Genomic DNA, 12,605 nt, shown 5'->3' with positions numbered 1-12,605 from the left:
TGACATCCAGTGTGTAGTACTTACCTTTTCCTCAAAGATAGAAATTGCTTTTATCAATGTTTACTCTCGACTTGTTAGCCTTAGCCAGGAATCTCTGACATTAGATCAACTGAGCCTCTTTATTTCCACTGTTGAACCAAGCATCTGGTTGATCGTAGGGGGTGATTTTAACGGCCAACTTGAACCCCTCGCTGATTTAAGTTGTACCACCCCAGCGAAGAGGACCTCCAACGGCTAATCCCAGATTCACAAATTCAACCTAATAAAGCATGGTCCCCGTTGGCACTCCAGATTAATACAATAACATTAACTGTAATAGCACGCAATGGCTGCACAAAATCGGACACCCCGGGGCAGCTAATGTTCAACAGATTAGGTCAATCGTCCCTATAGGATTACATTTTAGGGGAGACTAGGGTATGGCAAAGGGTTCGAGATTTTGCTGTTGTGATGTGGCTGGTCAGTGACTACAAAGCTTTGACCATGGATTTGGAGATGCCGAATCTGGGTCATATTCATTCTAAGGCCACCCGTACATTTTAGGAAAGTGGATTAATACTATCAAATAATAGAAGGAAAATAAGGTGGGGCTTAATTCAACAATCACCTGACAAGATGGCCATAGTATATAAATCTGCAATTCCAATTTTAATAAAAATGTGGGAGGCCACAATTGCAGAGGATACTCCATCAACTATTGATAAGGTTGCAAAACTGCATGCAGAACTAACATCTAAACTGGTAGATGTATTTTATCCAGTGGTACCTCACAGGGCGAAAAGATGGTCTAAATGATCTTGGTTCAATGCCAAATCCCGAACAGCCAAACAGGCTTTGCTGGAAGCTATTAAAGCAAAGGACAAGCATCGAACTAAACTGAATCGAGTGCTGTATAGAGACAGCCTTCAGCAAGCAAAAAAGAGCTGTGAATTGGACAGATGGGAGGCCCCTAAATCTGCCTTATCTAACAAAGACATGAAGGGTTTCTGGATCATAGTTAGCTCAAGTGCTACCGAAGGTAAGTCAGCCATTGAGCCTAATATAGCATCTGAAGCATGGGAGACTCACTTTCAGGCTTTATACGTCACCAAGGAAGCTGTGTCCCAAATTGATGAACCCTCCATCATTATCACTGGGTTCGCCCACAAGGCGGCCCCAGGGATTACTATATCGGAAGTGATAAATGCAATTAGCAAGCTTCCCTTCGACAAAGCGCCGGGTCTGGACAAACTACTGGGGACCTCTTTCGTGGGGATCCAAAAATATGGGGACCTTACATATGGGTCTTATTTAATGCTATTATGAATGGCATGGAGCTCTCTGATACCTACCTTGGGGCAGAAAGTGTTCCAGTTCTTAAAATGGGCTCACCTCTTCTACCCACTAATTACAGGCCTATCAGTTTGATTGACGTTACCCAGAAACTGTTTCCACAGGTAATTCCTGATCGCCTCCAGGTGTGGATGGAAGAACAAGATATCTTGAGCCCCTACCAAGCTGGATTCAGTAAAAACACCTCTACCGTCGAACAGATATTCAGACTCCAACTCATCTTCTGGAAAACGGTGACAATAGAGGGCGGCAGCCTCTACCTAATATTTGTGGATCTGAAGTCGGCTTTCGGCTTTGTGCCCAGGGCCAAACTAAGGGGTGTACTTAGAGATCTGGAGATCCCCCCTACCTCCTTAGCATCTTGATGAGACTGCATGCAGGTCATTTTGCTCAAGTGAGGTATGGAAAATGTGGTGAATTAACCCCCCCAGTTTTCCAGTAAGCAAAGGGGTACGGCAGGGGTGCGTGTGCGAACCTACTCTATTTTGTTTAATTATTAATGCAGCCGTTGAGCAACTGAGGAAGGTCAAGCATAATGATACCCCTAAGATAGCATCTGGTAAGGTTCCAGCAATGATGGTCGCTGACAACACTCTTTTACTTTCAAAGTTGCCTATGGGAATCCAGCGGATTCTCAATAGCTTTGCTGCCTTCTGTAAAATCAGGGGGTTGGAGTTTAATACAGAGAAGACCACATTTATGGTTTTCAGTCCTGCCAACAGCAGGTGTGTGGAATTTCATAAAATGTCTACTTGTCCAAGGGGCAGGTTGCTTCATAAATCTACTTGTCCTGTAACAAAGTCCACTTGTCCCTTTTGTGACATGTAATGTGGCGACAAATTATAGCACCCATCATATAAGAGCTCTGAAATAGCCTCGCTGATTATGCCAGGGCTCCTACCATAGTACGGTTTGCATACTAGCAAATCCCTTATTTTTTCCCTTGTAGCAGAGCTACATACTGGTACTGAAGGTAATGGTAAGCAACAGTTACAGGGTTGGAAGGCCCTTTTGAATCTGTGCAAACCTATTAACCTGCATGTTTTAAGGGTTTTCACCATCTCATCTCTAATCTTTTCCCATACTGAGAAATGTGGGGAATTTAGTCCTGACAAGGGCAGACAGAAAACTTCTTCCAGGGTTGGGGAAAAAAGTGGTTGGAGGAAAAGTGAACATGCAAACACTCTGATTTTCACAAGAACAAATCTACACATGCATATTTGCTCATGCTCAAATGCCAGTTCACAAATATTTTCTATGAGTACTATTTCATGGACAACTTCAGTTAAGTCTTGTGAAATCACGAAAGACGTATATCTGCACTTAATGCAAGGACATGAGTGCACTTTTGAGACTTTATTTAATAATTGGGCCCCTAATTAGGTCTGGCGTTAACCATGACCTTTGGTGTTTATTAAAATTCTGTCTCTCTATCGGCTAGCTTCACTGTGAGTGGTTTTCTGAGCAAGAAAGAACACTGTTTCCTAAATGTAAAAAACCCCCGCTTACCGGTGTTATACACCCTACCCAAAGTGCATAGAAATGCCAGCAAACCTCCAGGAAGACCAATTGTTTCAGCCTGTGGGTCTGTCCTTGAACCCCTTGGTGCCTATGTGGACTTTTTCATCAAAGAATTCGTGCCCATCACAGCCTGCTATGTGAGAGATAGTATGGGAATGATAAATCTGATAGAGCACTATCCCTTTGACCCTGCCATCAACACACTGTGCACCATGGATGTAGAGTCGCTCTACACGAACATCCCACAAACAGCGGCTCTACTTGTTATCCAAAGAATTCTAGACACACGTCCTCGCCCACATAGGGTCCCAACTATCTTTATTCTCCAACTGCTTGAATTGTGCCTTTCTAAGATTTTTTTCACCTTTGATGGCACATACTACCAACAGATAAAGGGGACCTCCATGGGGGCAATTTTTGCTCCCAACCTGGCAGTGCTGTTCATGGATGCATTAGAAACTGGCGTCATTCTAACAGACAGTAACCCATTCTTCACAGGAATATCCTTGTGGCGTCGCTATATTGACGACATTTTTATGGTTTGGAATCTTGACATTGACACATTGAAACTGTTTCTGCATTGGCTTAACAATAATTGTGCGGACCTGACCTTCACTTTGTCCCATAATAAAACCCAAATCGCCTTTCTTGACCCAACAATTTACAACTCTGAAGGCGAGCTACTAACACGCCTCTACAGGAAGTCCACAGAGCGGAATACTCTGTTGAGCTACAGTAGCAACCACCCTAGAGCACTTAAAGACTCTTTACCTTATTCCCAATTTCTTAGGATAAGGCGTAACTGCTCGAATAAATCAGACTACTTCAAGGAAGCCAATGTCTTATCAAATAAACTTAAAACACGTGGTTATCCAAGAAGATTGGTCAAAGCAGCATCTAAAAGGGCCTGGTATTGTCCGCGTGATGTCCTCCTAACACCTAGGACGCGAGACAGTAAAGACAGAATAGCCTGTGTGACCACATTTTGTCCAGCGTCCAACAAGATTCGGAAATCAATCCTCAGACATTGGCCCACCATAAATGCAGGCCCTGTCAACTTAGAGAGACCCCTTTTCGCATTCCGAAAAAACAAAAACTTGAAAGACCATTTGGTCAGGGCATCTCTACCAGTCCCTACCCCTAGAACCACTATAGACTCCAATTGGGGGCTTCCACCACTACAGGGACATGTGAAATGTGGCCAGTGTATTGTTTGTGAATTCACAATAGAGGCACAGAACATCTGTCACAATGGCATTACTGTTGAAATGAGATCGTTCACGAATTGCAATACATGTAATGTCATTTACGCGATTCTTTGCCCATGCCAGAAAATGTATATAGGCCAAACCAGTCAGAAGGCAAAGACACGCATCTACCAGCACCGGAGCAGAATCAGGTGCAAAACGCCCAATGCACCCTTGGTGGAACACTTCGTTGAGATGAACCACACAGCAGATGACATCAAATGGACAATTCTGAAAGTCATCAAGCTCCCACAGAGAGGTGGAAATCTTTCTCAACTTCTGAATAGAGAAGAACTCAAGTCCATAATCCAATTCAACACTATCCGGACTAGATTGAACAAAAGCGAGGACCGGACTAACTTACTCTAATTTGAACACTGATCTGTCTTAAAATATTGAAACACTATCCAAGTACTAAAAATGGATATGGACATAATTTGTATTAATCCTCATGGTTATTAGAGCATAAGTTGTGGAAATGTAATCTGCCCAAGATCTGTATCACAATTGTTGCATTTTTTTTAATTACCACCATCCCTCAGCATGCGAGGTAATATCTGTTCTTTTAACAGATTTTGATTCACTGTACATTTTTTCACCTCACTCGCGTCGTCCCCATCACATCACGTATAATACTATGGCCCGTTCCAAGATGGCCGCCACATTACCCACAGCCAGCCCGTAGTCACGTGATTCACGTCACCTGACCAAACAGCCATATCGAGTGACTGCGCTTCCACAACACGTGAAGCAACCCAAGCCACGGGCACCAGTGGATCAGCACTTCGCCTATGGACCTAACCAGCGGTAAGGACTCCGTCCCAACCCAATCACTGCTTGGTTTTTAAAGCGTGAACTCAGCACTCGCTGCAGTACAAGCGCAACCTGTAACTAAGTTTTTTTCCCCCCTTCTATCTTAATAGCGGATCGAGTACCCTACCGACTGCTGTACGGACTGCTTCGACCAATACCGGTAAGAAACTCCCCGGCTAATATCATATTGAGCTTGCCTTCGCAATGGAGTACGCTCCTTATTCTGGTCTCCTCAATCTTTTAGCGGATCGAATAAATTATCGACCGTATACCTAAAGCAACAGGACGGTACACCAAACTGAGCCCTGCACAAACTCGCCAATTGGTAAGCTACCGCTCAAGTGGGACTCGGGCCCTCCATGCTCCCTACTTTTTACTCACGCTATTTTTCTCCCATAGAAAAATTCGGAATTCCAGTGATCACTCTGGCTTCTCCTTATCGCCGACCCAAGACAGCACGCATAGACCAAGTTAACCCCTCAAGCAGTGGGTACGTTCTCAATACTCCCACCACCATCAGGAAGCATGCCATCAGCCCCCTTTATTATTTATTTATTAAGCACTTCCAGGCTAATTCGGCGCACGTAACGAATAGATTGCCCGAATCTTCACTCACTGAGCGATATGTACACGGGCTCCTGCCTCCTCACGTTCACGGAGGCGGCAGCCTCTCACCCTCGTTCTCCCATTAGCACGAGCCCAAAACATCCTCTTCTGTTGAACCCCACACACCGTCCCTAATTGCCCACCTTACCATTGACAATGCCCCTGGCACCACCCGGACAATAAGCTAAATTAAGCACCGCACGGCACCACCACTGCACTGCGATTTCGAAAACTGTAACTATTACATGTGGCTAAGTTGACCTCGAACCTTTATCGCAGACTAGTGACAAAAGCTATTGCTTTTCTGTTTCTTCCCTGTTTTTCCCTACAGGCTGAACTAAATTGTAAAAACCAGGCAATTAAAACTCTAAGTCCTGATGATGATCCCATTATAATTAGAGCACGGGATCGAAACGCCGTCGACTTTCTGTAGTACACATACAGCGAAACTTTTGAATCTTTTATGTATGAACTACTCTGGATATCACTGTCAATTTTAATGTAAAACAGTATCCAGTTCTGCTCAACTTCTTTGCCTGAAGCTAATTGTTCTTTCTTCCTTCTATATTCCTTTCTTCAACCTCTAGTACAGCATAGGCTTGTGCTCTACTTCACACAGAAATGTTTGTTGTGAAACAGTATTTCAAAAGTACAAAATCTGCTGCATTTAACAAATAAATTACTTACCCGGCTGGGTTTAGGAAAAAGAAGATATATTTTCCGATTGTGGTCTATATTATATTGTTTTTATATACTGTTCTAGGCTTAGGACCTTTGTTTCCTTGAAAATCACTGTGAGTGACAGCATTCTGTTCTTTCACAAGGAGCATATCGACAGTCGTTTTGTTCAATGCCAGCAAATACTGTGGCAATATTTGCTTTTTGAGACCAAATTATTTCTGCTTTTGCCAATGTTTGTTATAATGGTGAGGGCCCTGCAACGACCACATCACTAAGGTTTTACAAAAAGCATGCCAAAACGAGTCACACATTGACAAAACCAAAAGGCTGACTCGCAATTTCAGACCTACTGGCTTTACCAATGCTGGTTTATTTTTGTGTTTCCCATAATCTTATTAAAATTGGTTACACTGATTTTCCACAAAGAATATTTTTGGGAAATACTAGAATACATGAACACATTTACTAAATGATAATGCATAGAAATGGTACCTAAAACTTTACAGTAGTTAAGCGAAATGTTTTTGCATATTTTGTGAACATTTGATTTTGAAAGCAAAGAATAATCAATCTTGCTTTTCAATTTCTGCAAATATTTGCATCGATTCAGAGAGCATTCTGGGAGCAGTATACATAGCCTTATATTGCTAAACATTGAAAACGTGTATACACATATTTATACTGGAACCAGTGTCAGTAGCTCAGTTTGAGCTTACAACATTTTCTTAGAGCGCTCCCTATACTAACAAAGGCTTTGCATTAATGAGCCAGAAATACAAGTTTGAACAGCATTAACACATGGACACAATATTACCTTACCTGCAGGCAATCCCTTTCCCTGTTCCATAATGTGGTACTGTAAACAGGCAACCAAAAGGTTTGTGCTGTAGGGAGTTGGACCTACTTGTCCCAGGGACAAAATACACATGAAAACGTGTTGCCCTTGACCCCAAACAATATGTCCCTGGCGTCGGGCTATATGAAGTCCACATCCCTGCAACAAGTCTCGCTCTAACCCCTGTTTGAATGGCACTATGTTTGAAAGAGTGTTGTTTTTTGACTACTTAGGTGTCGCCCTGACAGAAAACCTGGAGTGGGCGCCGCAAATGTCTAAAGCAAGCCTTAAGTTTGCTCAGACTGTAGGAGGGATTGTAAAAATTTACTGAACTTCCATCCACAAACCAGCCGGGCCAATAGCGGAGATTTATAAGGCTCAAGCAAGGGGTGCTGCATTATATGGGGCAGAATTATGGGGGCATTGTACCGCTAGTAGCCTGAATAAGGTAGAGAATAATTTTATGAGGCCGTTGTTAGGTCTCCCCCCAGCACTCCCCTACCCCTCTATGGCTGGATCTGGCATTAGGCCCATTGGGGAAGAGATCGGTATTAGACCCGCAACTTTCTGGCGTAGATTGTGGGTGACCCCGGAACTGGCCGCCAATCGGTCTGAGCTCAAAGAGCTATTGAGTTTCCCAGGTATTAGCAAAATACCTTGGTTTGTATACATAAAGGATGTCTGTAACAGGTTGGTCAAAGCAGGCTTATGGAGTAATCCTGAAGAATCATGCCTTTTAATCTCACGGCCATAATTGGTTAAATCCTTCAGGAGGCATAAATTTGCCGACATCCAGGAAAGCTCGTCCTCCGGCGGTTTGACAGCAGAATTTCTCAAAATCAAGGACGGGTACGTTATGGAATCTTTCCTGAATGATACTCAACCAATTCTGGCAAAGAAATTATATATACAGTTCAGATTTGGGACTCTATTGCTCCGTGCCTTTTCAAATAAATGGTCCAAAACTCTATCTGGAGGGTGCCCTGCCTGGAATTATAAGGAAGAGACAGAGTTACATGCTTTTTTTCTGCCCTGGCTACAAATTACCCAGACAGCGCTGGCTTATTCAAGTCTGCAGGAACTAGGCTACGTACATTGTGATGAGGCATTAAGAGACTTAAAGTCCGACACCCATGCCTCCATTATCTTTGCCGTATCTGGTTTCCTAATTTCAATGTGGCGTGTACATTGCATTTTTTTAAACCAGCCATTACGGCCCAGAAATTTGCATTTTGTTGTATTTTTTTTGTCATTGTATCGATTCCTTCCTGTTTAACAGTTTTAATGATAATACCTTTTAATATAATGAGTTTTTATATCTCTGATTGCACTGTACTATATATGTTCCTGTCCCAGTGACTCCCAGGCAGCTTGTTTTGGGAGGATTGACATATGATTTGCCTAGGCTCATTCCTTGGAAGATTCTAAATTGCACTTTATTATCGCCAAATGTGTCAAACTGTATAGTTTTTTATTGGGTCTCTTTTTAGCATATTTTCTTCTATATGAATTAATCGTATGGTTATGTATGACCTATGGTTCATTTGTGTATACTCCCTTGGGAGAAATTTTATGAATATGTACTTTTATGGTCTATAACACCAAAATAAAGTTATGGAATGGAGGTTCAATGTTTTGATTGAGGTCAAAAGTCTATATAACCATGAGACAGAATTATGGATGCCTGCCTACGACCACTTACACTTTCTGGACCTAAATGAAAGATTCTTTCACTGTCTGTGATCAACTCTGAGCAAGGAAGTGACTGTTATTATTAAATACAATGTGCCCTGTAATAGCCTGTAGAGGGGGGACCTATATCAGAAGTCTTTTCAAGACTATACAGTGATCCTGTTGTGCTCTTAGTTAAATAACTAAATCTTTCCAGGACTGCTTTAATGCAAGGTATTTTCCAAGCACAGCTGGATTGTCTGCAGCTATAGTCAGTAAATTGACTGGAATATAACTGCTAGTCCTGCTTCCATATAGAGATAGCGGCCTAATTTAAGGTAGGGCACTATGGCCCTGTGGTGTCGCCACAGCTTGATTGACGGCAGACTGGTTTCTGACGGGTGCACACCAAACCTTTTTGCATTTACTCTCAAAGCAGAAATTTGTTTCTGAAAAATAAATAAATAGGCCCCATACCTTGGGAGGGTTTTTTGTTAATATTTCCTTCTCTTGGTGAACACCTCTGGCAGACATCAGATCATTAGCACTAAATAGGATCCTACTCCAAGGGGCCACTACTCTGTTGGAGTAAGTTTCCTGACGGCAAACGCAGCAGTGGCACCGCATTGGGAAAACGGAGGATTCTCCTGACTCTAAACAGAGCTGGCGTGCCAAGGGCTTGGCAGACAGGGTACTCTCTCACATTTATAACGGAATGCCCTTTCTGCTAAACTCTAAATGTGTCCCTAAGTAGGATGCAAGCACACGGAGTGTACGCACAGGTGCTCGTTCACAGTAATATAAAAAACGGTTTCCATTTTGCAGCACAACATGCCCTGAATATTCGTATTGCATACTCATATTTTGAAGGTAAATTAAGTTAATTAAATTCTGAGATGTCAGAAGCTAAACTGTTAAACTGAATGACTGAGGAAGTGGATGGTACATGTGGTTGTGTTGCATTGCCAATGAATTTCTGCACTTTGAGTTTCCAATGCGACTGTATGCACATCCCCAACAATTGGGAATAGCCTACTTATCTGGTCCAGGTTGGTGAGGCTACGTCAATGTCATGGACTCTTGCCTCATAATTCCCACCACTTGGGAAATCAGTGAAACAAAGTGTAATTGTAAAGCACTAGTTCACCCGGAAGGGTTTCTTGGCACTGAAATACTATATGCCTATTGTCACCCAACACAAAGATTCTCATTTGATCGACCTTGGAAGGATGAAAGGATGAGTGGGCCTGCCGGAATTGGAACCTGTGACTATAGAGGCAAACACAGACCCGGGCACTGAATGCATCAGTCCACTGAGCCATCAGACGTGGGTAATGGTTGAAAAGCCTATGGAAAGATCACCAACCAGATTCTCCAGACAGTATCCGCTTGGGAAAGAGGCGGTGGTAACTTGGATGCAAACCGGGGGCATTTTATTGTTTTAGAGAGACTGATGAGAATTGATCTATGTCAGAAGTGCCCCACCTTAGAAAGTATGCGTTACGATTAAATGTAAATTGATACTTGTATAGCGCACTACTCACCCGCAAGGGTCTCAAGGCGCTTGTACGAATACCGCTGTGGAACCCATCCTGGCTTTCCCTGTGAGGTGTCCACTCCTGGGCACCCCCAAGGTGGAGGCCAGGCATCCTTAGCGTTGTGGGGGCCGTTGTGGAGATTAAGCAAGCTATTGCCCAGAGTTGCAGAGTGGGACTCCATGATTGGAATAGGCACCGAGGCGAGAATTATCAGGTCCGTGGAATTTTTGAGCACAAGACCCACCGAGGCGGGGAATTGAACCCTGGTCCCGGGCTAGACCTCTGCATCAGGGTCTGCCGCTCTAACCATTGAGCCACACTTCTCCACAGATTGAGTTCCTATAGAGGATGTTTTCATTGTTCTTGCTGAGTAGGTCTGCAAAGTCACTGACGATCCCTGGGAGGTGTTAAGCCAGGAGGTGGATGTGGTTTTAAAAGTCCGATACAATTTATTGTGCAATTTGAGACACAAGTAGGTGCCTCCCTGTTTCTGTAACTAGTACAAGAGCATTGTTTGTCTGCAGGTATCAGTACATTTGTGTCCCTTAAGTGTGCCTGGAATACTGCCAGTGCTTGAAACACTGCTTTCAATACCATAACATTGTATATACGCGTTCCTCATCCTGAAAGGAGACATCAGTATTAATGTGTTGCTTGTAGCTGAGGTTCTGGAAGGGGGCATCCAACTGTGAGATTGTGTGTCCCACAAAAGACGTTTGTGCTTGATTGGAGGTGACAACAACGCTAGTTCCCCTGTGCCCACTATGACACCAATCCATTGGCAGCTCCTCCGCTAAGGCAGAGGAGAATCACCCACTGGTTTTTTCACCAGTATAAGAAAAAAAGTGATAAAAACTCTGTTATTTCCTTTTTTCTTTTTTGGTGCACGTCAGCTTTGGGAGGTGAGGCGGGGCAGAGCGGGGCTGACTGATCCGCAGAGGAGTGGTTTGCTCCTACTCCCAAGTGTGCAATGACTGTTAGGCCGGCCCTCTCGGGCCGCACACACCAGTCATGCACACTTTCCCCACTTTCCATGCAGGCTGCATTCCAGCCTGGGTGGAGAACATGCTCAGGCCCCCATGCCCTGTATGAGTGCCGAGTCATTGCAGCGTTGCGATTGGCACAGGGGAGCCTGGGTGCCTCCTAGCTGCTTTCAGTTCCTGCCGGCGGGAGGAGGAGAAAAGTGTCCAGGAGGAGGAGTAAGGGGGATGCGACAAGCAGATAAACTTTAATTTAACCTATCCCCACCCCTGCGCCGCTTCCCCCCAGCTCCACCCCCACTGCCCCTCCACCCCAAACGGTGCCGGCCGCTGCTGCACCAAACACTCCTGAAACGGAGGCATCTGCAAATGTGCTTTAAGAACTAAATCTAAGCGCAAAACCATCACGCCAAACAACTAATCACCATTCTCACTGTCAGAGACTGCAAAGTATGGAACACAGGAACCAGTCTATGAAATGCCTGGACTCTCTCCATTGTTTTTTTAGAAAAGTTTCAGCTATCTGGGTATTCAGTGTTCCTCACTGGTAATTGAGAGTCTGCAGTGATGGAAGATGCACTTTATGATATTTATGGTAAACCCTACCTAAAAATGTGTGATTAGGGCAGGCATTGCGGAGCCGTCTTTTCCTTTAGCAACAAACAGTCCAAATAACTAAACCACGAACTGCTTGGCAGTGGAAGTGAGCCGCCTACATGGAAAAACATTTTGGAAACACCCCATGTGCTGATTTATGCATTAAGATAAAACTGATTATTGATAATGCTTTGTGCCCACTGTAAAGTGAAGAATGATTTCAATGACTTGCAAGTATCACAAAAGGGGAGCAGGTGCCCTTGAGGTACAGTCCTGCCAAGTTCTCCTTCTATGTGAAGAAGAGGGATCACTTCTGGTCATGTTGTCATCTCGATGAGAATGGCTTGAAGGGAGGTATTCAGTCCCTGCAGATCCAATATGGGATGCAGCGTGCTGTCCTTCTTTGGTTTCAGAAAGTACATGGACTAGTAATGGCGCTTCTATTGTCTAACAGGGAAGCAATCTCTTCCAGTAACAATGGTACATGGACACTATTGATTTTGAACTTTCCTGGAGGTATATTCGGGGATAGGTCCCTGAACTTCATGGTGCAGAGGTGCTGCACAATTGACAACACCAATTTATTTTATTGTTACTGCATTCCCCTCCCGAGGGCCATCGTTTCCCTGGCCAGAGCCCTGTGATGGGGGAACGCGTGCAGTCAGAGCACTTTCTGATCTCAGTGCTACCCTGGTGGATAAAGAAAAAGGTGACTCCTCCTCCCTGATAACCTTTACTGGAATTTGAAACATTACAACAAAATCCTATGATATTTTGATACTTG

The 12,605-nt window shown here is 43.9% G+C and overlaps 1 protein-coding gene across 1 annotated transcript in view; it reads right to left on the bottom strand.

The window, feature by feature from the left end:
- The window catches only part of ABCB7 (ATP binding cassette subfamily B member 7), a 665,610-nt gene that overhangs the window by 129,854 nt on the left and 523,151 nt on the right, over positions 1–12,605 (bottom strand). The gene's annotated exons all lie outside the window — the stretch shown is intronic.

Source organism: Lissotriton helveticus, chromosome 4_1 (assembly GCF_964261635.1).
Source record: "Lissotriton helveticus chromosome 4_1, aLisHel1.1, whole genome shotgun sequence".
In the NCBI taxonomy this organism is placed as follows: domain Eukaryota; kingdom Metazoa; phylum Chordata; class Amphibia; order Caudata; family Salamandridae; genus Lissotriton; species Lissotriton helveticus.
This window is presented reverse-complemented; position numbering and strand designations above follow the sequence as displayed.